This window comes from Anomalospiza imberbis, chromosome 4 (assembly GCF_031753505.1).
Source record: "Anomalospiza imberbis isolate Cuckoo-Finch-1a 21T00152 chromosome 4, ASM3175350v1, whole genome shotgun sequence".
NCBI classification, from domain to species: Eukaryota; Metazoa; Chordata; class Aves; order Passeriformes; family Viduidae; genus Anomalospiza; species Anomalospiza imberbis.
The window spans coordinates 33,020,282-33,047,784 of NC_089684.1; the positions used below are offsets into that span (position 1 = coordinate 33,020,282).

Below are 27,503 nucleotides of genomic sequence, written 5' to 3' on the forward strand. Positions count from 1 at the left end.
ATTTCCTAACAAGGACTGAAGGCTGACCTATATTAAAAAGTGCCACAGGCTACTGGCAAACCAAAGACAAAGTCAGGCTTTTCACAGCACTGCATGGTGGGAGGACAAGGGACAACAGTCATAAATTGATACAAGAGAGGTTCAGACCACACATAAGAGAAGCTTTATTCCCCCACTGAAGACAGAGAGGCACCAGAATGGGGCCCAGAGAGGCTGTGCTCTCTCCAGACTTGGAGGTTTTCAAGACACAATAGGATCAAGCCCAGTACAACCTGGTACCATCTCAGAGCTGGTCCAGCTGTGAGCAGGAAGTTGGACTACAGCCTTGCCAAAGTTTCTCCCAACTTGAGACCTTGAGAGGTTTTCTTCCGCACTGTCATGTACAGAGCAAGCCTTAATCCCAGTGTCCCATTCTAACTTTTAACGTGCAAAGTCAGCTGACTTGCTGCCCTGCTTTCCCAAACCTCCCAACTGCATGGATTGTTTTCCCTCTGCAGCCTTCAGCTTCCTGCCTATCCTGACACTTTACAACAGGGAAGGTAACCCTTTACCAGTGGACATAATTTTCTCTCCAGGCATCTACTTGAGGGCCAGAAAACCAGTCACTACATCAAGAGTACATGAAAAACAGCAGGAAAAATCAGAAAACAGACAGTCTATAGAACATGCTGGTCAGAGGGCAGGTCCTCCCCAAGCATACAGACCTCCTGAATAGCAGAGCCTTTTGTATTTGACTCACATCAAGCCCTACATGTTCCAAGCAGGTTCCTCCAGAGCTCTATCAGTCACCCAGTCCAGTACACAAGTCCTGTGAAAAGTTTCTCTCCAGCTCCTGCAGTGTGGGGTAACATTTTGGCCTGTGCTAACAACCCTTCCTTAACAATGATCACAGAGAATCTTGGCAAGACAACATTTTGGTGGTCCTGCTTGGAGTCAAGACTAGGATACTACCCAAAAGCAGCTGCTGTGGTGAGCTGCCTTTGACAGCAGCACAACCATTTGCATGGTGCTGTACTTCAGATAACATTTTAATAAAGGCAAGAGCTGTCTTGTATCAAGTTGATTCTTGCATCTATGAATCTCCGCTTTGTCCATCTGAGAATGGAGAAATTGTCCCAGAGCTAATGAAGCTGTAGCTGTGCTTCCTGGAGACCAGCTTTAGCCTACATGCACCTCCTCAACTGTGTCCTCACCCTCAAACACAGCACTGTACTACTCAGAGCATGCACTGCACTGGGCCACTTGCTTAGATTGTGCTGAGAAAAAGGAAAATTAGGGCAGCTGGCAGAGAAAAAGACAACTTCTAGGTAACTGGCCAGCCAGGCTGCACACACTTCCCACCAGTGCTCCTGCCCTCAGCTCTGCACACAGTTCCCAGGCTGTGTGCTGCGCAGCTGGTGTCCAGGTATATCCAGAGATCGGAAGAAACAGATTTGCAGCAGAGCTTCCATATCAGGGTTTCCAGGTAGCTATTTCTGTTCTACAAGAACTCTCTTCTGGTCAGTGACCTTCAACTCCAAGCCTTGAAGGGCATGTATTTCAATAAATTGTTTTCTTGTTGTTAAATTAAATGTTACTGTTCTGAGGTCTGTGGGTCATGTCCCTTTTTGAAGGAGAATTTTGTCAGCTCAGATAAAGGTAAGGCAATAAGTAGCCTGTCCACCAAAAGAACAGATCAGAATGTATTTAAATGTTTATGAGTAGCACAAAGATTCTGTTCAACATTGCAAATGAACAAGTCAAAGTTGATGATATACAGGAATTTTAATAATAAAGATTTATTACTCTATCACACACTCCACCATGAATCTTAAGCTCCCAGATTCTGTTTCCAAGGCCCATGCACAGCTATCAAATGTTTCTTAGTTATTGTGATCCTAGTTATATCACCACAATTTGCCAGCCTTCATGTTTCAGGATAGTGCTGAAGAACTCTGACTCTCATCTCTCACAACAGTCTTTTTACTCAGCTCCTTGAACTCCTACTAATAACCAGTTGTTCATACTCTGCAAGTTTGCAAGACTGGTATATATTTGGACAGCTCTCTCCAGGTCCAATTTCTAAATAAAATGAAGTAACAAGGCATGTTAGAAAAGGAACATTAGGACAACAATTTCCACAGATACCAATTTTACTGCAGCATCTGACAGTAAATGAGATGATGCCTTATTCTAATAACTGCATGGAAACAAAGAAATCCACTGAACTACAGCCACCATCCTGAGAGAAGACAGATATTCTGAATATCATATAAGATCACTTAGGGTATTCCTGGGAGATCTTGTTCTACAGACTTCCTGCAAAGTCCTCACATCTTTGGATTCTGCCTTCTTGGCAGCTACCAGGGATCTCATTTTGAATCAAACTTCTCTTGTCTTGCCCAGCTAATACAAGTGTTAGAAATAATTTTTTTTAAAATCCCAACAAAGATCAGCAGAATAAAATGATACTGAATAGCCCAATAACTGCTTCAGTTTGCCATGTGAAATCAAAGTGCCCAAAGTAAAAACCACCTTCTTATTCAGCAACCCTCTAGTTGAACAGACATCTCCCCACAAATGGCGGTGAGACCTCCCTGTGAAGCTCATCACTGGCACTTAACAGACTCAGCTAATTGACTTTTCTTTTTCCTTGAACCAAAGGGGAAAAAAGGTACTGCAGAACAAGTCCTACAAGAAAAAAAGAAGTGTCTAAATGGAGTCACTCTTAAAATCATCTGTAAAAATTATGACCATGTACTTCTTTCTCTTCTTTCAGAAAGCAGCACTCACTACTTGAAACATGCCAGTCTGTTTCTCAAAAGTGTCTCCCTTGACTATTCCTTCATTCCTCAACTCATTCATTCCTTTTTCCTTTTTGTCTGAGATGTTAGATCCAAGAGAGATCTGTTATATGTAACAGGTATAATTCACACCATTTTCTTGCATTATATATATATAATATTAAATAGTTGTTAAAATGTACCCTTTGACATTAGAAGCCCCCCCTTCTCAGGCAAAACCAAGTGTGTGTTGAAACCTGATTTACAAGCAAGGGGATGTGGCTTGCCAGGAGATGGGCCTTATCCGAAGTGATATGGAGACACCCAGGCGCTGATCATCGCGTGAATGACCCGAAATGGACATCAGGAACATCCCCCGGGCCGCTACATGTGAATACTCTGTTCCCATAAATTTCATCGAGAGTTTCCACGACACCAGACTTTGAATTTCTCTGCCTTGTCGCCGAGAATGAAATATCATCAACTTATGGGACTTTGAATGAAACAAAGGACTGAATGCCGAAATCCTGGCTTCAGGCAAAATTTTCCCTATAAAAATCGCTTGTACCAGGATAGTGGTGTGGGAGCATAGAGTGAAACCTCTGCTGAGGCTGATCTCTGTGTCTTGCACCCAGCGCCGATCCCGGGCTCGGCACTGTCCTTTTCTGTGTGGCTGGCTAAGTTAGATCTCTATTGCTAAAATAAATTCTTTTTATTTTTTTAATTTGGCTGGATCATTTTTCATTTATAACAGATCACAGGACAATAAAGATCTCACAATACCTACTCCTGATCATTATTAATTTAAATCAGATTCGGATGAGTAAGCCATACTCACTTTTATTTTTATAAACACATTTTTATCCTCCAAGTAACAGTATAACTTGATGTATTGTATAACAGTCCTAAGAAGTTGAAAGTGTACGAATGCAGATATTTAGTCTTCCATGTATTCTTTCTGTCATTCTACACAAAAAGCTTCCTGCCAAGCCTTCACACATGATATCTTTGCATAAAAAAACATGGGTTCAGAGCAAAATCTGTAAAAACACCTGGATGCAAATTTCAGATCCAGGCAATTTTCAATGGCTAAATTTTAATACACACAGAAAGAAAAAAAAAATACACTGAATGACTTAAGGAAGTGTAACTTGCCAATATGAAATTACAATGTCTCTTCAGTCATCCAGTAACCTCAATATTTGCGTGATCTGCATGACCAATCATGAAGAAACCTCGTAGGAGAAAATATCAACAGATCAGAGTTAATTCTTTTTCCAGTTATCCAGCTCCCCCTCTTAAGCACAGAATCATATCTTCATTAGTAAATACTTCTAATAGATTTGTAGTTACTGAGTTTGTGTATGCATGAAGTTTTTGTTTCCATATGGATTTTTGTCTTACTCTTTTTTGGGGGCAGGTGCTTTGGCTTGATTTAGGGTTTTTTGCTGAGGAAGGGTAAGGGGACAACATTTAGGAAGATAATTCTAACAGCTACATGATGATACATCCTGATTCTTCCTTGCTCTTAACACATTGTTACTCTATTTGCTGCAAATATAAGTTGAAGAACTTATTCTTCCTCTGCCTATGAGCTACCAACAGTATCATTCTTTTACAATTTTCCATCACCTACCTGCCTGGAATATTTCCTAAATGAAGAAATCCTACTACTTATACTAAATGAAATCTAAGTTGTTCATAATTATTTTTCCTACTGAAAAGCTAAAACTATTTGAAAAGTCTGCACTAGAATTATCAAAGTAAACCAGAAAAGCAAGATTCTGGCTAAAATTGTGTGTGCCATAACAAAGTGTACAAAAAACCCCATGTCCATAATGGAGAAAAAAAGAAACAAACCCCCAAGCCAAAAATAGAGTTTCATTACCATTCCGCTACATGAGAAATAAGTGAAGAAGTTAAAAAAATCCAAAAACTGGTGAGGTATGAAAGCTACTAATTAACACTATTTAAACTATTTTGTTTATTTGTGTTTGGATATATTTTTCCAGGGGAAAGGAAGTGTCTTTGCAGTTACTCTGAAAAATATCATTAGTGACACTAGGTAGTCCTAATTTAATGACTCTAGATTCCTACCCATTCTGTAAAGAAATTGCTTGCTGTCACATTTGGCTTGCTGTCCATGTCACTGAAAAACAAACCAAAGTTTACGTGATATTACTTTGAAAGAATTGAGCTTTTCATGACATAATCAGAAATATTTAGGTTTGCTCTGGCAAAATAAGGAGCACTGATGAACACTTCAGAGTGTAAAAAACACATTTAAAAACTGAGATTTGGTGAAACACAGCTCAAGAAAGGTATCAGGAAACACCATATATACCTCTCTTGTATGAGACAAATCATTAAGCTTATTGACGTCATCATCTTCCTAGATAAGGGCTTCAGTTCTTCTTTAGAAAAAGAAGCTTAACCAAGGTAAGATACTAGATTTTCATGCTTTTCAATGTCCAAACAAAACTGTTTTTCATATTGCAACCAAAGTCTCTCAGGAGATGTCAAGTTTAGAGAGACCAATTCAGGCAATAATATTTTGCTGTATTTGCAGTGGAAAGTCATCACCTTAGTTCTCGTCTCGATCTAGGTTTGAAGTGCAAATAGTTTTTAAATAGTGTGATCAAGTACCACTCTTGATCAAAATTCTTATGTCTCTCCTTAACAAGTAGCACAATTGAGATTTACCTCTTGTAACAGGAAAGGTACAATGGACAGATTAGTCTGAAATCTCTTTTAAGAAAATTAACATTTCCAGATGTCCTTAGTACTTAATTAGAAAATCCAAACAGTGCTTAACAGGAAAGAGAACAGACTGAAAAAGAAATTCTTCAAGAATATTACTGAACTCGAGCTACTGTTCATTTCCAGTGTGCTCCTAATACCATTGTAAATTGGTACCAACCCTCATCTGCAATTCAATAGATGCATGTATAGAATTATCATTTCTCATTGCCTTCAACAGAATAGAAACTCTCCAGTAACCCAACTCAACACTGCACTAAGAGGAGATTTAGGTAATGGCAACATGGAAAAGAAACCACCAGACTTAAAAGCAAACAAAAAATCTTTTCTCCAAAGTAGGAAAGATTTTTTTTCCTTCTAAATTGTTCAATTCGTAAGATTTACAACTTAACTGCTGACTAGTTTTCAAAACGAAAATTTCTAAGTTACCAGTCTACACACACCTTGTCATCTAGTCACACACTAATTTATGCACAAATTCATTGAAACAGCTGAACAGTTGTTAAAGGTTTCTCAGGGATCCTATCACTTAAACCCTTGATGAATCAGTTGGAAAAACTACATATATAAAGCAGACAAATGGAAGCAAACAATAAATACCCCAAGAACACACTGCTATTAGGATCACAGATTATTTCACTAAGGTGTGAAAAGCAATTTCAAGATTCCCAATCAAGTTTTCTACCTTACAAAAGTACTGCTTTTTTGAAATCTGCATTAGACCAGGGCATTAGCACCACCGTGCTGACAAAGAATTAGACATAATATCAAACTTTTTTCCAGAAAAATCTTTACAACTCTTCCCTTCTCATCATTACTTTCTGGGTTTTTCCAGTACTAGGCGCTCTGATGAAGTACAACATTCTCGTATTCAGAGTGTGAGAACTGCAAGGCTGAGGGAAGAATTCTAGCAGAACCTCCACTAACAATGGAAATAATCAAGTAAGTCTTTGATAAATGTGGCTACAGCATACAGTCTCTTCCAAGCCAGAACTCAGTGTCTCTATCATGAGAAACTGGAGGGGAGAGGTGTAAGTTGACAAGACTGAAGCATACATGCTATATATCCAGTCTTTTGGTCATAGAAGAGAGGATCTTCTGTACGCCTGGTCTGTTGAAAGCAGACAGGGACAGACTGCCACTGAAGGAAAAGAAATTCAAACAAAAAGAGACCAGAAGAAAGGACCCAAATTTCCTACAAATCACAGCACCTTCCCGCCTCTCCAAATACCCAATACAGTCAGTGTGAGCAAGAAAACACAATCTTTGCACTCTTTATAACATCTTTAGCATAAGACTTATAACCTAAATAAGGACCTTAAACCCTTAGCCCCAGTTTATTTCCTGATATAGGACACTAAGCACTAGAGCCTATTTATGACTGATGCAGATCACACTTGGCATGGCAACAAGCATTGCAGCCAACAGCATGGTATCACAGATCAACTATTATTTCTCTCTGCTGGGACCTCAGTTCAACTGTAAGCAGGGAATAGCACTGTACTCTACAAGTCTACCATCTCTTCTCCCATCCCTAAATGTTTTATCAAGGATCAAAACAACCTGCCTTGGTCACTTATACTCACAGGAAGCCATGAAACATGAAATGAAAATGACATGACATAAAACTGAGAACTGAAAATGAAGTGTGAATAGGGCAAACATTTTTACAATATATTAACTGCCTGTATTATACTGCAGTGAGATCACTTGGCTGTAAAAGTATGAGATTTACAACTCCTTCATCTATACACAGGAATACTACATGTTATTTGGTGATCTCAGGGCAGGGCCAGGGGGAAAAATTAAAATTTCTCTCAGGCCCACCCTCTGAAGGAAGAAGAAAAAAACCAAGGAACTAAATAAACAGCAGTTATTTACATGTTTCTAAAATCATGAGAACATGAACTTGTAACTTTTGACCTGAAATCCAGCAAAGGCCATCTGCAGTATTTCATTTAGATCCAAGCAAATGCCTTTTCTTATGTGCCCAGAAAGTATCCAGTTATTTTATTTCCCTATACATTTTATATTTCCCATTATGTACATGGGCAGTTTGATTTTGCAGCATAGTGAATTGATGAATGAACCCAAACAAACCATTGTCTCACTGGAAAAAAGAAGGAAACTGCAACATGGGGAAAAAAAAAAAAAAAAAAACCAAACCAAACAACTTGTTCACAAACAAATCAGGGCAGGGACAAGGGAGAAGAAAGAAAAGAAAAAAGCAGCAACCAGAACACAAGCAGCTGGTGCTCAGGGACTAGCAAGGACTTTCACTCCACAGTAACAAGATCAGTTGCATAATCGCTGCTGCCTGAGAAGTTATACAATGTCTGCCCTTCTCATCATTAAGAAAACAAATAACCAACACAAGTCTTTTTAAGGCACAGAAGCTAATAAATGAAATACCACATGTTAAGTCCTACTAAAGAGAATGAGTTCTGTAGTTTCAAACATTACTTTTTAGCTTACTAAAACATTAAACATCAAATTATATCTTGACCCTTGCTAAAAACATCTATTTCCTCTAAAAGCAACAAGTCCTAAAGCCAGTGTCAAGCCACAAGAATTTCCCACCTGGCTTTTCCAGTCCAGTTCTCAGAACATATATTTACATGGGAGAACGCTGTCCCTAAGACCAACTTGCATGAGATGTCATCTCTCTTGCTGCTGTAGAACTTTATGAATTCTGTGGCTATTGTGGCATCTGAACCAAAGTCATAAACTACAAAAATATCTCAAACACTAATATGATTCTAATTGTCTAACTGGATATTTTGCAGATACTTACAGGAGAACCAGTGTAACATTTATAAGAGAAATGAAGACAAATCAACTTATGAGGAATGACATCACTAAGAATGAGCAGGAAAGAGATTTTCCTGAGTGGTCATGTATTGTGCAGACCTGAGACTGAGGAACTGCACGAAGAGTGAAAGTGAAGCCTGATTCAAGAGTGAAAGACCACAAAGATACTGCATGCTAATTAAGAGAGAGTTGTATTTGAGTTTGACAGCACTGAATACATAAAGATAATTCTAGCCTAATTATAGCTCTCTCATTATGGACTTGGGCCAAAAGAACAAAAGCTCTATCTCCTCATCTAAAATTTGCATTTCCCTGTGATTACCTCTCTTCTGCTCCAAGTCTCATCCATTTGGTTCTTCTTACCTCTGGGTCAGAAGTTGTGTATCTTTTCACCACGATTTGGGCTCACAGCCCAAAGCTACTGCATTGCAGAATCAGCAAAGGACATGATGCAGCAATATTCCTGAATTTCTTTGGATATGGAAGTACATGTCATTGCTGCCAATCTCTGAAAGCCATCCAGATAAAATTCAGAAGCCCATGGCATTTCAGAAAAAAATTTTAAGAACCACAATGATGACACTAAGATGGCCATCCTGAGTTTAAGTCCCTTTGTTATTTTCCAGCTAGCATCTAGAACACTGCAAAATTCACTGACTGTGCAAAGACAGAACAAACGTTTACTCTGCTACTCAACCCTAAAACTCCAAGCATTACCTCCTGTGCTCAGCACACACCACTTCCAGAAACAATTGCAGGAATTTGCAGAGAAGTAGAAATTCCAGGATCTGTATTGCAGTGGAAGTACAGACCAATTTCAGAAGGAAGAGAGACACCTAACCTGTATTCCTTTTGCCTCCACTCCAGCCTGTCAGCTTCTGGATAAGCAAACAGAATGAGAATGGCAACATCCCTAGTGAAGGGAAAGGAAGCTGCTAACCTGAAAGCCTGCACAAAGGAATATGCGAGGCACGCACTGATTCTATGTATACAAGATATTGAGGGACCAGCAATTAGAGAAAGGCACACTGTTCTCTGCTTAACTCGATTGCTGAACTTGCCTCAGGAAAATGCAGCAGCTGCTGTTCTGTCTCACCAGCTTCACTACACTCAGCAGGTTGTCTTGACCAGTTACAACTCCATAACCAGTGGCCAGGTCACAGCAGCATTCCAATAGCAACCACCTTAACAGAAGAGCAGCACATTCTAACTCCACCTTTCTTATACTTTTCTTTTTCATATCAGGGATTGCTGCAGATGGCAATAATTAAATCCTTAAAGCCCCTTACTGTGAATATGCTACAAAGCAGCACAGCTTTATCCATAATGTCTCAGTTCTGAATTAAGTAAGACTAACTCTCCACTAACCTCTCCTAATGCTTCTGCAACAACTCAGATTTTTGATTAATGACCTGCTATGCAACAAGCACCCCTCAGAACAACTTCATCAGCAGTCCCCTCACTCCCCTCCTGACTCTGACAAATGCTTGGAACAATTCTCATGTTTAGGATTCAGGGGAGCCATTTTACCTACTCAAAGAGTAAAGCAACACCAGGCAACTCTCACTAATTGAAGTGCAACTGGAACAACTATTGTGGACAAAGACTGTGATGTCCTTCCTTGTGGAAAAGAAAGGAAGATGCAAAAATCCCACTCACTCTCCCATTCCTTTTGGACTTGGTGCTAAAGAAGGAGCAGAAGGAGGAAAATAACAAACATGAAGTGCTCCAAGACTCCAACAAGAAAAATCTGGCACTGTAAAAAATTTACTTATAAGACAGATACTAAAAATGCTAAAAACTAAGTAAATCTCACAGCTAAGCTTCCAAAGCTCCTCACTCTGCTACTCACTTTCATTAGCAATGGTTTATATAAAAATGTGTCTTATTAGTAAACTCACACATCAAATAAACAATTGATTCAAAAGACACTTCTTAGGTGGCTAGGGTTGCTCTAGAATTGATAATTTCTGATTGAACAGCTTTCTGAAAGCATGATCTTCAAATCAACACCTAAGGTAAAGGGAATTAGGTACCTGCAAAAGACAATTATTTCCTCCCAAGGCTGCAAGGGCATTCCACACTCTATCTTGATTTTGGACAGTTTGGTTCTCACCCTTGTGAGAGGTGAATTCCGCCTTCTGTGCAGCTCAGCTGATGAGCAGTTTCTCTTAATTTAATCACCCACTATCCACTATCAGATACTTCAAGTCTATAATGATCTCTTTTCCAATAAAGAATGGACACACAACTAACTCAGACTCACTGCAGAACCTCTCCTAAGACTCCAGGCTTTTTACATCCTGGTAATTTGTCTTCAGGCTTCACAAATGTAATTGAGGCTCATTCTAGGTCCTGAAAAATCTTCCCCATTACATTTAATCTATCTCTTTCTTCAAAGGGGTAAGGGAGAAAAGAGCAAACTAGAAAGAAAGAGGGAAAAAACCCAGAAGACAATTATCAGTGACTTGGAAAAAAATTACAAAATTGGGCAGGCAAGTTCTGGATGCAGGAGGAAAAAAGATCCAGAAGACATGAACGAGATGGAAAATGGAAGATGGACTACAATTCTCTGGACACATCAGTCCTGAAAACCTATTTCCTTAAACCACGAGAACCTCAAACACAGATTTTCAGACCTGATTATTCCTGCTTTATAACCATAAAGCTTAGTTTTGGAGAAGGTCAAAAAATGAAGGCAACAATAGCATAAAGTAATGAAAATAACTGTCATTTGTTTTTCTCTTTAAATCATTAGTAGGCTTTTGCCTGCTTTGTCAGTAGCACAATCTAGGAAATCCCAAAGCTTACTGTGCTTTGGCCTAAAAAAAAAAAAAAAAAAAAAAAAGCAAAGAAGAACATACCACTTCCTGAACCTGTCAAGTCTTGACAACTTTCCTGCCCAGTAAAAGCAAAAACCACAAAAATTTCATCCTTACATCATCCTAGTCAACAAGAAATTAACACAAAACATAATTAGGCTTTAGGATTTACATATCTTGCATAAAACTGAAGTTAACTCACTGATCACCAATCCTATGGACAAAAGGAAACCATTCCAGATTCTATTACTTAGAAACAATTATGCTGATCCCAAATTACCTGTACATGTATATGCTAAAACAAAAAAACCCAGAAAATTATTTGTCTAAAAAAAGCAATAATATTTAGAACATGAATGATATCCTAGATTTAGATGAACTGAAATTACTAGAAGCAATTAAGAGGGAAAAAATCTATTCAGTCTTCAGTTTATTCTCCCTTTGATTTTTAATGATAATGAGGTCTCCACATTAAAAAAAAAAAAAAAAAAAAAAAAAGAGGAGGAGCAAGTTTTGAGATGGGTCCAAGTGCATCAGGCCTGCGCTGCTATCTGTGGTTTCTGCCCTGCTTTGATGCATTTCCAGGAGGACACTGGAGCAATTCTCTGTAACAATCTTTTTCCAAACCATATTTTGGCATGCTTCCAAAGCACTTGTTTTAAAACAGAAGCCCAGCAGTCTGGATCAGCAACACACCTGCAGAAAGTCCACAGAGTATAATTTTCTTTCAATAGCAGATCAGGATCGTCATGCAATTGAGATTATGCTGCACAAAAAAGACTCCAAAAAATCTCTCAAACCAGCACACTGGGTAAATGAGCACAGACATACACACACAACTCTCCTTTGCCTGCCCTCATAAGCAGCATTTTTTGCAAGAGCAAAATATTAACAGACAAACAAACAAACCAACAAACCAAACTCACTGGGCCAGGAAAGGGAATTAATGCATTTGTTTCATTTAAAGCACTCCCAAGAGCAACAGTAGCACTTACATGCCAGACTTACAAGAACAAACACCGCAAGAGAAACACTAACTGTGAAACAGAGATGGGTCACTAAACTAAGTTTTATTGTGGTGAGCTGACACATTCCTTCTGTCTGCCTGTCCAGATTTGTCAGCATTCTGCTAGCAAGTGGCTGAAAAACCTGTAGCCATGTTGATGTTTTAAAGCATGTTCAGAGAGCACCTCCTCCTCTATCAGCCCAAAGGGAGAACTCCACCACCAAGCAACAAATGCCCAACTGGGCACAAGTGTCACTAACCAGCCACATGAAGGAGGAAGGCAACAAAGACTACAAATAAACATTCAAGGTGACTGAAGAGTAAACAGTCTCAAAAGTACAAAAGAAATATTCCTTCTTAAATTTAACAAAACTTTCTCTTTTAATAAAAGCAGGGACAAATCCCTGCCTATGTCCAAGTGAGACTGACTAGTGCCATTTCCTAAATTGAAAGACAATGAGGGAAAGTGTATTGCATGATGATTGCAACACAATTTTCTTAAGCTTGCAGATCTATAAAGATAGTTCAGAAGAGAATCTGTCTTCCAAGACATACTGTGGCACAAATGGCACTGCTTTGTCTCCACTTCCATCTCCCTGCCCTGTTGACAATACAACCAGCACACTGGAAGCCAAAAAGAAACAAACTGGTTTAGTACTGGGAGGACCTCATATTCTGAAATCATCTGACATTCCTAAACTATTGAGGTGAAATTAAACAAAAAAAAACCCTCACACAGGTAACAACAAAACAAAACATAGCACCACAAAAAACACACACCAAACCAACACCAAGCCCCACAAACCGAAGAGACACAAAACCCCAACTCCCTCCAAGCCCTCACCTACTGGGTTGAGTAATTAAATTTCTACCATTTTGATACTGAATTGTGACTGCGATAATGTTATTTAGACAAGCTATATTAGTTCAGATTTGCCAGACATCTTTCTCAGAGACATTTATATTTGCTATCTCACGTGTATTATTAAACTGATCACTTTGAGATCAGCATGGTATCTTCACATGAATATACTCAGCCACTACCAGAGCTGGCACATGCTGCTTAGCATCATTAAACTGATACCTTCAGCTCAGCAACCCCCCTTTAATCACATTAAAGGTACACCAGCTAATATAGGAAACAGAAGCCAGTAATTCATGTACCTGGATGAGCACACTGGAGGAGCAGATGGTAATTACGAGCCAATTATTTGGATGCAATTATTTGCACCTCTTTGCAGACAGGGCACCTTCCAATGACACCCATTTTAGTACCTCCAAATGCATGGCTATGTGCTAGAAACCAGAGTGGGAAGAAGGTATCTGAACACATAGAACAAAAACCCCAAAAGAACCAGCACGCCCATGGCAACATAAGTTACATGACCCTTGGGTGCAGCAGGAAGCTTCCACGAATTGGGGAAGGAGGGGAAAGTTTCAAAGCAGGCAAGAAATATTACTGCATAAACCAGCACACCAACAGACTACTCTGAGACATCTAAAGGTCAGCCTTCTTATAGCTTAAAAGAGCAACCAGAATACAAATGACTACCAAACACTTAAATATATTTTATTACTGAAAGCTGAATTTATTATTGAAGGTCAAGAGAAAGTTAAAAAGAGCCTGGGTCGTCATCTCTGCATGCAGATCATATTTATACAGCTCAGGGCTCTTGGACCAAGCAGATAATGGCATTACAACACATACTGGAAAGTGAACAAACTCACTTTCAGTATGAAAATGAAACCTCTTAGGACTGGTAATTGGCCAGGAGAACAGATTATTAACCATGTAAGATTCTCCTTTAAGTCACAGCCATTAATAACACAGAACATCTTTTTAAAATAGACACCTCCATTCAAATAAAAGATGTTGCAACAATTGCAGCACTGCTTATGTGGTTAATAATTTCTTACTTCAAAAAACCATTACAGTCATCCAGAGTTGATCATCACCACTGAAGCAACAGTTTCTTCAAAAGGCAGTTGGTTTCAACTAAGAAAAGACACCACATAGAGTGAAAAGATGTGAAGTACTGTAATTATAGTGCTCCAGTACAAATGTTTTTCAGATATTGCTCTGGAACGCCCATGTTCTCTGTCCTTACCTCTTCCTCTCATCTTCCTTTACCATGCCTTTTTATTGAAATAAAAATTAATTTAGACTTGGCTAGCTATTATTCAAGATGAAACAACATGACGTTTCAAAACGGAAAACGAGAGTAACCTATTAAGAGGTATAAATTTTGAGACAGTAGTACAAACCTACATACTTAGTACAAGCCTTCAGCTCATGAAGTTTTGCCATCATCCTCCCCGACCAGTTCAACATTTTCTGTGAGGTCTTAGAAGAGTCCCATCTCAGGAGTACTCATTAAATATGGTATAAACTAACATCAACATACTTAAGCATAGCAATGAAAAAAAGAATGGAGGGTGAGAACATCACATTCTTTCTGCAAGAGAGGAATAAGGATCAGTATTAATGCAATATTTGTGAGCACATACACTCCACACAGCTCAGCCTAAGTATTATTCTAACAGTACCTGAGGAGAGAGCTGGAGGTCAACACAACTTATTTTTAACCCATACGCTAAGAATTACAGTAAAACGATCAAAACAAAATCACGTCTTGTTTGCCAGACTAGGGTTTTTCTTCTCCTACTTACATGTTGTTAATTAAGAAACTAGGAATAGAGGGAAAGGGATCTATTTTGCTGGTTTTACTTTTTTATTGGTAGATTTTTGCTTGTTAACTGGCAAACTGGACATTGCCATATAAACAAAATTAAAAAGAAGGTGAAAAGAATTCTACAAAACTCAAGATACATGCAAACAAATACCTCTTGTCCAGACTAAAAAATAACAGCAATACTTGAATTAAAGAGAAAATAGCATAGAAAAAAAATAAGTCTTCATCATGCCTCCATTTTCCATTCATCCAGACAAGCAATCTTCCTGCAATATTTATACAGAAAACTACTCAAAGAGAGTCTCTCATACGTTAGTAAGAAAATGCACCACTGTGCACCTGCTTTTCTTCTTTAAATATCAAGGCCATTCATGAACCCTAAACAGTGCAATTCTTTTAAAAACATGGGTTGTTCAGAGACTTTTCATCCAACATTATTTAATGCTTTAACAAGAAAATGTGACTTCTGACCAATGTTCTTTGCATGTTCCAAGTTAATAGCAAACTTTCAGTCAAGTCAAGGTGCTCTTGATCAAGCTCCTGTCCTTCTCCAGCTATTAAGTGCAGGCTCATTTCTTTGAACACCCACCCTAAGCCAAGTAAAAAGGTCAAAGGGCACTTGTTTGTAATTAATTTGTTTAAATTCACAAAAACAGCATGCTTTCTCCTGGGTAGAGGTAAGAGCCCTCTGCAAGCTGTGCTAACTTTCCAACAAGGTTTCCCTCAGCCACTGCCGGGACCTCACAGCTGCTGGCCCATCACTGCTGCCCACCACTCCAAAAGCAAACACAGAAGTCTGAGCAACAGACCAGTTATAAGCCCAAAAGCAGACAAAAAACCAGTTACAGTAAAATATCCAGTTCTTTCATAGCCTACCACATTAAAAATTATCTTACTATCTTCAGAAGAGAAAAAAAACATCACTCTCTGCCTATTTGCCACTGGGCTTCACAGTGGACATGAAATATTCCCATGTTTTCATGTGCTATTTATAGCATACAAAAAGCTTGTTCCATACCCTTACCTCTTTCTGTAAAAAGTCAGGCCTCTAAACACCATGTTCCCAACCTCCGCAAATGTCCTGCTTCAAGCACAATTACAGATGTCCTTTCCAACCAAAATTTATCTGGTGTGTTCAAACTCTTCCAGGTGAACTTAAAATTTAAGATAAGTCCTTCCTCGTATCACATAATAAAGATGAGTATTCAGAGACAGCAGCAGTCAGTCTGTTGAACCAAAGTCAAGAAAATGTATTTCAATTTACTACAACTCTGTAGTGCTTGGGGTTCTCCACTTTCTTACTCATTGTATTTCAAATGCAAACAAGCATGTCCAGGGATTTCCACCTCAGCACCACAACCCTCAGTTTAATCCAACAAGACAACTCTAAGCTTAATTCCACACAATATGAACATCTACTCATGATGGTGTCCTTTTCTTTTCCTAAACCATTTAAATAAGCTTATTCTCAGACTTTGTGCTATTACGTTTTCATTTGAAATGTTTATCCTTTCTCAGGTGGCAAGTTCAACTTTATCCTGCAAAGGATCATGGAAAAGAGGATAGACAGGAAAGAGGAAGAGTGTTTTCATCTTTTAAATTATTCTGTCTGTGCCAGAGGAACCTAAACCCTCACCTTGGTATATTCTCTACTCAATCTGAGCTACTTCAGAAAAACATCAACTATATTAATCTCCTCCTATAAAGAAAGATCACAATGGAAAGGCACATAGCTAGACTAAAAAGATTTTTCTAAGTACATTATTTGCAGTACACACACCTCCTCTGCTTCCTTTTATTAAAAAGGAGAAAAAAAAAAACCCAACCAAACCCAAACAAACAAAATCCTAAACGTTCATATTATCATCTGTATTTGAAGCATACAGTATACACATATGTGCTTTACTGAAATAAAAACTGGTTACAACTTTAGGGTTTAACTGATCAGTAGGCTATCCCAATTCATACCAGGAAACTTTATGTCGTGATTTTGGCTGGGGTAGAGTTAATTTTATTCACAGTGGCTGGTATGGGGGTGTGTTTTGGATTTATGGTGAACTCAGGGTTGATAATACAGAGATGTTTTTGTTATTGCTCTTACACAGAGACAGGGCCTGTTCTGCCCTTTGTACCAGCCACAACAGCAAGGAAGCTGAGGATGCCTGGGATGGTGGGAGGAGACACAGCCCAGGTGACCCCAGTTGACCAAAGGGATATTCCAGACTATGTGAGTCATGCTCAGTATATAAAGTGAGGGGAAGAAGGAAAGGGGAGTGATGGTGTTTGTCTTCCAAAGAAATGGTTATCCATTATGGGGCTCTGCTCTCCTGGAGAAGGCTGAACAGCTGCATCCCCATGGGAAGCAGGGAATCCAATCCTTGTTTCACTTTGCTTGTGTACGTGGCTTTTTTTTTCCCCTGTTAAACTGCATTGATCTCAACCCACAGGTTTCCCAGCTTTTACCCTTCTGATTCCCTTCCCATTCCAGGTACAGCGCAAGTGAGCAAGTGGCTCCATAGGGCTTGGTTACTGGCTGGGGATAAACCCTGACACTTTCAAGTAATTGAAAAAATTCCTGCTATTTATACAGCACATCCAGAGTCCTGTCTGTACAAAAACATGACCAGCTGAACTACAAGGGCTTTCAACAGAGAGCAGGGAAGCCTTGGAAGCTCCCCTATCTTGATCCAACACTGCTGGGAGCATGGCTATGTTGCTGGAAAGAAATGCAAGCAAAATACTTCTGTCTCCAGAAATTGCTACAGTCAATGTAATACATGTTACTATGGTGCCTTTACACACTCCAACAATGAAAAGCTTGAAAAGATACTCCCTTGTTACTTCATGACCCCTCAAAACCTAAATTAAGTATTCATCACTAGCTTAGGCTCACTGCTCAGAACTGTTAAAAATAAACTTTTGCAAACCTAATTAACAAGCAAATTATCATTCTCTTAGACCATATCCACAGAGACTTTGTTTTTACATTTGTACTGCGGCTCACTGCTCAACTGCTGACTCAAGTATTAGTATTTAACTTGTGATGCAATACCAGAACTGTTTCCATGCCTATTCCACATGACTGCTTATAAAATTATAATGAATGTTTACTTCTGCCTGTTCAGAGAGGGATCCTTTCTTCTGCAAGTGCAAAGAAACTCCCAAATAAAATAAATTTCACTCCTCCTCAGTCACCTGAATAGACAGGAAACCAGTGATGACAAGAATATTACCAGCTCTGATCACAGCTTTCTCAGTCTCATACCTGTGGCACCCCAGCCCAAAGCATTTTGCCATGTGAAGATTCCAAAGATGATGTAACCCTCACAGTTGCGGGGGAAAAATGTCAACTGCATGCTTAAGGCTCAAAATCAAAAAAGAAATCAATTTGGTTTGTGCTTTCAATGCTTTAAAAATTGTAACTTGAGCCAATCTCACTACTGAGGGCCTACACCATGACATTTCAACTCTGAGAACAACAAAAGGCCCAACTTCTACATTAAGAAATGCGCTCTTTAGCTCTTTAGTTTTGTCTGTCATTCTGCCATGTGATACATTCTCTACTCTGTGCACTCATGCAAATACAAACCAAAGCCTCATCTTGTTCCTGGCTGTCACTTGAAGACCCAAGGACCTCTTTAAAATCCCATTAGAAGTAAACAAGCCTTGTCAAGCATACAAACGCAGAACCAAATCCTAAGACCATCAATGGCACTCTGAATGCCATCAAGGTGGTGGTGAATTCCTGTCTCTTGGGTCCCATTACTCCTTTGATTGTCTCAGGCAACTGTTCAGTTTGATTTTTTGTTGTTTTAGGCGTTTTTGCTGGTGCTTTTGGGGGGCGTTTTTTAATTTGTTTCTTGAGGTTTTTCCCTTAAACCTAAGTATCATTTCTGAGCTTGCTTCCACACATTGCTCACCCCCTGCTCACCACACTTTGGCTGCAGGAATCATGTGAACTGGTACTGCAACTGATGCCTCCATATCATAAAACCAAGCTTCCCCTAGAAGAGCTCTCTACCACAGGCCAATACTCCCCAATGGTCTAATAAACCTCAGACAAAAGCTCAGTCTCATTATGCCAAGTGCACTTACATCTGATTAACCTTCTCAGGGATCTTTACCTAAGGCAGTCTGAACAATCTTTCTCCCTTTCAGGATTGTCAATCATCCAAGCACTTAAAAAGTCTTTAGAAAGTTTTATTACCAACCCAAGTTGACATTTTGGCATATTTTATCCCTCTGTATTCTTTAAACAACACACCTTCTGGATACCCTAAGCATTTGCTTAGCCCTGCATTTTCTCTTTCTTATCCCCTTTATCTCAAAAAAAAAAACCAAAAACAAAACAAAACAAAAAAACCAAAACCCTAAAAAAACAAAACTAAAAAAAAAAAACCCCATAAAAACCCAAAAAAGGATATGCTTATAGTGCCAAATAACCAAACACAAACTTTAGGAAGTTTCTGCTGTACAAACCCCCTCTTCCTGTTACAGGCCATCTGTGAGCTCAGATTTTGGTTCTCAACAAGAACCAGGAATAAGAAGCAGCACTATTTATGACCATGGCATTCAAATACATTCCACTTTCTGAAGCAACATCCCATCACCTATTTAAACAAATCAAACCATCCTGCTTTGGACAACACTGCTATTTTTACCATGTCTTCAGATTAAAATAATAAATCATCCGGTAATATAAGAACATAAAATGTGGTTCACTTGCACCCACATTCCACCTGGCAGAATGATACTGACAAAAAGTAGCACTAGGTAGAGCTCCTCTCTCATACCCAATGCATGGTGATAACTCTGACAAAGGCTGCAGTAAAACAGAAAGCCAGATGTACATTTTTCTCAAGAGGTACTGATCTACACTCTAACTGAAGTCATCACATTCCAAAATTGAAAGACCCCAAAAAAACCAAAAACACCTAAGAATGTGTAGGAGTATCTTCTCCTTCTAGCCATGTGTCTATCTTTGCACTACCAAATTGTCAGCTCTGAAGGTTTGGGAGTTTTTTCCCCTTTGCTTATTTGATATAGCTGGTTTAAGATAAGGATCAACTTTGCTAACTCTCCCTTAACTCTGAAATCCTTCACTACAACTCCTCAAATGCAAATTCAAAATCAAAACTGTCATGGTCATTAGTAAGAAAATAGATGATTCAATAGAGGGACCAGCTTTATAGTTAAATGGGTCTGACTTCTCTAAAGTAGATGTCTTAGAATTGGAAAAAGAAACTTAAGTTACCCATGGAACTGATGAATACTCACCCAGCCTGAAAAAGCAGGAATTTATGTCTTACATGCTTCCAGTGCAACAAAAAAAAAAAAAAAAAAAAAAAAAAAAAAAAAAAAAAAAAAAAAAAAAAAAAAAAATCTGTAGAGAGAGAAACGAATGAAATAAGCCACCTGGAAAACCCACTTCTTGAATGTGTGTCCAAATTTATTATTGTCTGTACATTAGGTTAGCCAACCTGATCAAAGCTTTTTCCATGTCATACTGTAATAAAAACACATGGAAAAATAATATTTGTGAAGGTGTAAGAACTAAAGATCTTATTATGGCATTTTTGATTGTTATAATTCAGATACATCCATATCATCTTTCACTGACATTTCTTAAAATTTGCCCAGAAATGAGAAGCCACACTTGCCTTCATACCATTCAACATCCCTTATTGTTTATGGCTCCTAGAGAATTCCCTCTTTCCTAGCACAACACTGTTCTACTACATTTGAAATTTCAGAAGGTTTTTTTTTAACATGTGCAAGTTCTGCAAATCTGTTCCTGTTCTGTGATATGTGAGAAGCATTACAAGTCACATGCTTAAGACAGGCAGAAATCCATCACAGGGTAGTGATGAAACACCAAAACCAGCAAAGCAGTCAAATCCCTCTTCCCTCACACGAGAAAGATCCCAAAAGATGGCATGTAGCTCTCACCGGAATGAAGTAATTCCAAAGAAAGATCAAACTTTTTTTCCCCAAATCTCAAAACAGTTTTACTTCCACTATCACAGCTTTGCTCAACAGGTAGGGAGAGAAAAAAGAAAAAATTACACCACAAAAAAAAGACAAAAATATTCCCTACTGTCATTCAAAATTTCAAAAACATCAGCAGAATTGTCAAAAATCATGTCAATTGAACATTTCCACACAGAACAAAAATCAGAAAATTTTGCCCCAGAGCTGTTCATGGGAAAAATCTACGAGGTAGGTAATCTTCACTCACAAAAGACTTAAAGGAAAAAAAAAAAAAACACCTGTATACTTAGAGCAAAGCAAACAGAAAAGAAACAAGACCTATTCTTCCTTCTTTGGACTGGACAAAGCACTTGTTTTGAAAGCCTTGATACCAGCCAAGCGTTCAAAGCCGACATACGAAAACTCCCCCAACAGTGACACCAGCACCTGAGACCATGCCATGGCCTCCTCAGCAAGATGTTGCTATTCAGTCCTCAGAGCAGTCACCAAGTCCCTGTTTGTACCAGGGAGGTGCTGTACACATTTACCTATAATATCCAGAAGAACAGAGGATGTGAGTAAAAATCCAAAGCCTGCACTATTGCCTCATCAAACATGGGTTGCTTGCCAAACAGATGCTCTCAAGGATGGATGACCACTAAAGCATACTCAGTCCTGCAAAGCTTACAGTGCTGTCACCTGAGCCAAGAAGCTGCTCTCAACTCCCCACCAATTACTTCAGTTAAAATGTTACATCCTACCAGCAGGATTTCGTACCCAACGAAAGGATATGGCAGCACTTTCTATACTGTCTGCGGGACAGTGGCTTTAAACAAATGTGCACAGGGACCTTATAATTATGTCCTCCCCAGCCTGGACAACGTATGAACAGTGGAGCAGCAGGATGAAAGTCTCCAAAACAAGAGAACCAGTTTCACTCTTTTATAATGAAATGTAAACAAACTGACAAAGTTAAGGAGATATGATAATCTTACTGCAATGCACCTCAGTCCCTTAACACATGAAGATTTAAAGGCTCAAACTGTTGGTCACTTAGGACAAATAAGTAACAAAAAAGCACTTTTTAAAGCAACCAGCATTCCAAACACATCAAAGAAACTAATACTCTTAAGTATTTGTCATAACTTGGACATTTTCAATAGTGTACTATTGCAATCAGCAACACCACCAGCATGAAAAAAAGAAGAAGGAAACCAGTGAAGTTAAAAGCTTCTGTATTAAAGCCATGAGAAAATAATTTGTTTTCCACCTACACATATATCCAGAAATTGTACTGTGGACCAACAGAAAATTCTATTTCCCATTACAAAATGCAAATTACGTTCTAGTAACATATCATAAGAATAGACTTCATGGCAGTAATTATCAGAACAGCAAGCAAGCAATAGGGGGTAAATTGTGACTTAGATGTATGGTTTCTCACAGCATACTTCATCTGCACTCTTCAAAATCTGTTTATTTTGGACAAATGACATAAGACTTCCTCATGGCAGGAAGTCCTGTAAGTCAAAGGCCACTGCTGAAACAGTATTTCCACTATTTTGTAATAGGGACTGAAAATCACTTACAGACATGAACAAAACTGGTAATTAACATGAACAGATTTGTCCTCTGTCAATTTAATCACCGGAGAGGGAATCACGGTCTTCTCTTTACATTTTTTAGCTTAGCACATCTTCAGAAAGCCAAGTGAATGCCCAGAACCCAGCCAGGAACAATTAATATCAACATTTGGGAAGTGAAACACCATGTTACAACACCAAAGTTTCCAAACAATCTCATGACAGTCCTGAGCATTTCAAAGGGTAAGTGGAACATCTGCCCACACTCACCCCCATTCCTTGCACATAAAGCACCACTGAAGTTTCCTGAACGCTAAAAATCCCACAGAACACTTGCGGAAAACTGTGAATTAGTTAATGCAAAGTTGGTGGATGTGAAACACACTGCTGAATTCCTCTAACAACAGCACACATCAAAACATCCTGAAGACCTGCTTGCCTTGCACACTTCTGCCAGTTTAGCTCCACTAAACCAGAGTTAAGTACCAAGGTTTGCATAGCCACATAGACGGCTGTCAGACCACCTTCTCAGACCACTCCTGCGCCAAGATGCAACAAGATACTGTAGCCTTGTTATGTCAAGGCTGAAATTATCAAGAACTATAATTATTTTTTTATTTAGCATCTTCCTGTTACCATTTTGAACAAAAAGATTCTTTTCCCATAGTCCCATTCTCTTTCCTAGTACTGTGTGGTAGCAGTACTAACAAGTAGCTGATCTTGATGTACTGAACTGGAAACAATTGACTGGACACACCAAACCCTTACTTAAACCTTGATATAGAAATGTTGTAATACATTTTCAAATGGGTGCTGAAGATACTAAGTCACAGCAGCACCGTGATTAACTTGCTTCAACTAGATAATCAGCTGGCTAAGAGATGCAGCATGACCATAAAACCCAGAACATACTACATTTTTATTCCAAGTCTAGCAGCCTAAAATTGCCCAACAAACTAGAAAAACAAATGTGTACAGTTCCTAGCAAACACATACCAAACTGAAGAATACTATGCACCATCCTCCAATCTAATATTTGAGGGATTCTTCTACCCAAAACACCTTGCTATCAATGGTGTTGATTATTCCAGAGCTGGCTCCAACCGAGCTCAACAGACCCACTCCACATAGTGAGGAGACACCCACTCAGAGTCCAAAAACAGAACAAAGGCACAATGCCACGTTAACATGGACACATTTCCAGGACACAATGCCTGCCCACATAAAACCTAAAAGCAAAGAAAGAGACTTGGCCAGCTTACTGCCACTGACCAGGTCTCACAGCAGCTAAGTTCGTATCTTCAAATGCTGTATGTCTACCAAGATTGCACAGGATGAGTGAGATATTGCAAAAATGCGAGATCATACAGACTGTACAATTTGTTCACGTAGCCTAATTCAAGATACTGCTAGCTTTTCACCAAAATGTGCCAAGGATGCAATCAAGCTGGCTCTCTGCAGAGCCTGACTGGATCCATAGGAGTCTGTGAGCTCAGGAACATCCTACAGCTGTACCGCCATAACTGGGCACAAAGGCATGCACAGGCATCAGGGAGCAACCCAGCTTTGATGAAGAAAAATAACTTTTATTAGCTACAACATGCAAAAATTAATTCCCTTAACAAGAAACCCACCACTTGCTCTTTGTAATAAAATTTCATGGTCCAATAAGTGGACATGCATAGACCTCATCACAAAACTGCATTACCAAGAAACCAAAATTCAGTCATTTAAGTAAGGCCAGGACTTACAGGTCTACACTGAAACCTTGCAAGTTACTCTAGTTAGCCAAAAAACTTCATGTTAAATCATTCATGAAACTACAGGTTAAAATAAATACATCTAGTCATTTGCACTTCTTCCATAAGTGTTTTGCTATGCAGGCACAGCTAGAAATTATAATCTTAATATTTCAAGGTGAACATCACACAAGGTTTCAATACCCAGCACTACTGATAGGCCTCTGCAAACCTGGGCATTTGCGTGGACCACCTCTCAGAAGTGCAGGGCGAAAACGACGCTCAAGACAAGGAGCAGGTACTTGACCAACCCCGCAAATCCCCCTAACACCATGTTCCGAACCCTCCCGGAACCACGACTCCTCTGTCCCCAGGGACGCACTGGGGACAAACCTGTCGGGTTCTGTAACTTCAATGTCCCTGCAGCACCGCGGGGTCGACAGCTCGAGGCTGCCGCCAAGATCAGTACCCGCATGAAAAATCAAAATAAAACGCGGGGGCGAAAAGCCGACCCCACCCACGGTCTGTGAGCCACCCAGTGCCCGCGGCGGCCCGGGGCGACCCCCTCCGCACTCCCTTGCAGGCCTCCCCAGGGCTGGGGCCGGCGGGCCCCTCCCGCACCCCGCCGGGGCTCCCGCGGGAAAACCGCCCGCCCCAGCTACAACAAAGGCGGCCGGAGCGGCCCAGCGCCCGCGGGGCTCCTTCGCGACCCCCGGGCCCCTCTTCGCCGCGGCCCCGGCACAGCCCCTGCATTGGAGTCGGAAGGGGGGTGCCCACGCAGTGACAATGATCGGCCGCCCCTGCATTTGCGCCGTCGCCCCCTGCTCCAGCCCGGCCCGGCCGCTCGGCATCCCCGGGGAGCGGGGCCTGCGGTCGGGCTGAGGTGGCGCCGGGTCTCCCCAGGCTCGCCGACGGCGAAACAAAGCGGCGGGGCCCGGAGGGCGATGGGCAGCGTCGGCGGGCACTCACCGGGGGGCAGCGAGGTCCCGGCGGTGCCGCTGTGCCGGCCCGGGAAGGGGGCGGCGGGCGGTCCGTCCCTCCTCGCTCTCCTCTCTCCGCTGTGCTCTTTCTCCGCGAGCAGGGCTCGGCTCGGGGGGTTACGCGGCGCGGCGGCCGCGGCCGGGCGGTGCGGGCCGGGCCGGGAGGACGGCTCCGCCCGGGCGGGCTCCGGCGGGAGGCGCCGCCGCCGCCACTGCTGCACCGTCCGGGCGCCGGGGTCGTCCCGGCCCCATCAAGGCCGGGCCGCGCCGAGGGGGCCGCGGAGGGAACGGGGCCGCTCCCCGCGGCAGCTGGTGGCCATCTTAGTCCTCCTCCTCCTCGGCGCCGCGTGCCCCCTCCCCGCCCGGCTGCCAGCGCTGCCTCCTCCCTCCGCTCCTCCTCCTCCCACTGCTCCCGGCTGGCTGCGGTCGCTCCCGCGGGCCGGCGAGGCCGCCCAAGGAGGGCCGGTTGGTCCTGGCAGGCCGCGGGCCCGCGTTTTAGTTCTGGGGCTTATTACAATTATCTTACTTTTTGGTGGGTTTGGCTTCTCCCCGTTCTCTGGCAATTCCCACTCCTTTAGCGCTTACCGCCCGTGTCCTCTCCCCTCTGCCCTGCCCCCACAGGCCTGAGCAGCTGACACGCGGGAAGCCGTCCCGGGATCTGGATGTACGATGAGAAAGGGAGTGCAGGTCGATACCGAAGTAAATAACCCACCCTTGAGCTGGGCTTGAGGTACTTTCCCTTTTGCTCTTTGTCAAGTGTACGTGTAGGGAAAGTCCACTGGATATCTATAGTGCCGACCACAAAGAGGATTGTATGCCTGTGCTGAAAGACCACTCTCATCTGTATGATCCAAATGTTTAAACAGAATTAGTTATCCTTTTCCTACTTAATCCAGAACTCATGTTAAATTCCCAAAGCCGAAGGACTCCTTTTTGTCTGCAGGACAAAACATCGGTTTAGCCTCGGGCTGGGCACACAGTGCAGGGTGTAACCAATCCCGAGGCAAGCTTCACACACTTGGACACTCCTGAGGAGCAGTGCAAAGGTGTGTCCACACGAGTGTGACCAGATATCCTTCTGCCTTTTTCCAATCACTTATAGACTTACCTCCTCCAAGAAATCAGCTGATAGCAGCCTTTCACTCTCTAGCAGTTTTGTTTGGGGTATTTTTTTTTGTTTACAAAATCCCTTCTGAAGCCTTCATTGAAAAAACAAAATAGCAGTTTGGAGAATCTGGCTGCAGGGGTAAAAGTTGCAATAAATAATTCACAAACCATCCAAGACCTCTGTTTCATTGGCAAATTATCACAAGCACCAGGAACCAGGACCATCGCCTCTTGCCTGTGCTACCTGTGCTACAGGGGCTTATTAAAGGAAGCTGTGTACTCTGTTGTGCTTCAGGATAAATGGAGTAAACACCATTTATCCACTCTTCTTTCTCTGACCCTTAGCATCAAACATGTAAATGCACTTAATGTTTTTTCTGGCTGATGTTCTGCTGTTCAGCTGGCAGTGGAAATTATCTGGTCCTATTCGGATGGGTAAAAGTGCTTAAAACTTAGAGATGTCTTGAGTGCTGCTAGCACTACTTCAGCTCCTAAGAAGCACGGCTGAAGAACCCGGGGAGAAAGAGGACCACCACCTGCTGCAGGCATCTTGAGAAGGGGAAGGGGTGGGGTGCGGAGCTAAGGGCTACGCAGAGGGGATTGGTCTCCAGGGTAAAGGGCGCAGCAACCAGGGGTACCCAGGCAATGAGGAAACAGGGAAAGGAGAAACCGGGGAAGTCCACGGGGTAGTCTGTCTTTTCCCCTCAGGAGGACTACTCTATAGTAGTTAGTCACAGCCTTCGCCAGGGCGGAGGACTTGTGAATTGACCGAGACCAGAGAGTTCATGGGACTTTTCTTGTTTCTTCTGCCTGATTTATAAATGAAGAAGAGAGGCCCAGAGCATGCAGATTTTCTAGATGCAAAACCAGAACCTACTTGGATTTCTGTGTTGTAAGGCCAGCCCTGTACGGTGCTCATAATGATTAATTAATTAATTAAGATAGCTGAATATTTTTAAGTAGAAAACGTGTCCAAAATTTTAGAAGGCCTAAAAGTAAGAAAAATTCCTAAGCCTGAAAGAGTTAATGGGGTTTTTCAGCCCATCAGTGAAAAAATGTCTTCTTGTGAAGGAAATCAGCGGTGGGGTGCTCCTGCCCTTGGGTATCACTGAGTGACACCACCTCAGGAAGCTTTATCTGGGCTGCTTTGGGCTACCCCACTTCCGACTGCTGCTTCCCCTGCAGCCTCCCATCCTTTCCCTGCTGTTTTATGTGGAACTCAGGACCTCTGGCACTTTCTCTGTTTAACTCTCCCTGCAGAGACCAGCAG

General features: G+C 41.1%; 1 protein-coding gene across 3 annotated transcripts in view; it reads right to left on the reverse strand.

Annotated features, from left to right (window-relative positions):
- WDFY3 (WD repeat and FYVE domain containing 3) overlaps nt 1–25,632 on the reverse strand; it is a 154,764-nt gene extending 129,132 nt beyond the window's left edge. For 2 of the 3 annotated variants that reach the window (XM_068187835.1, XM_068187832.1), the window contains exon 1: nt 25,116–25,632. The gene's annotated coding sequence lies outside the window, so the exon portion shown is untranslated. Of the gene's footprint in view, nt 1–24,539; nt 24,560–25,115 lie in introns of those variants that run through there. The other variant, XM_068187834.1, reaches the window with a different exon arrangement.
- Nucleotides 25,633–27,503: the final 1,871 nt, after the last annotated feature.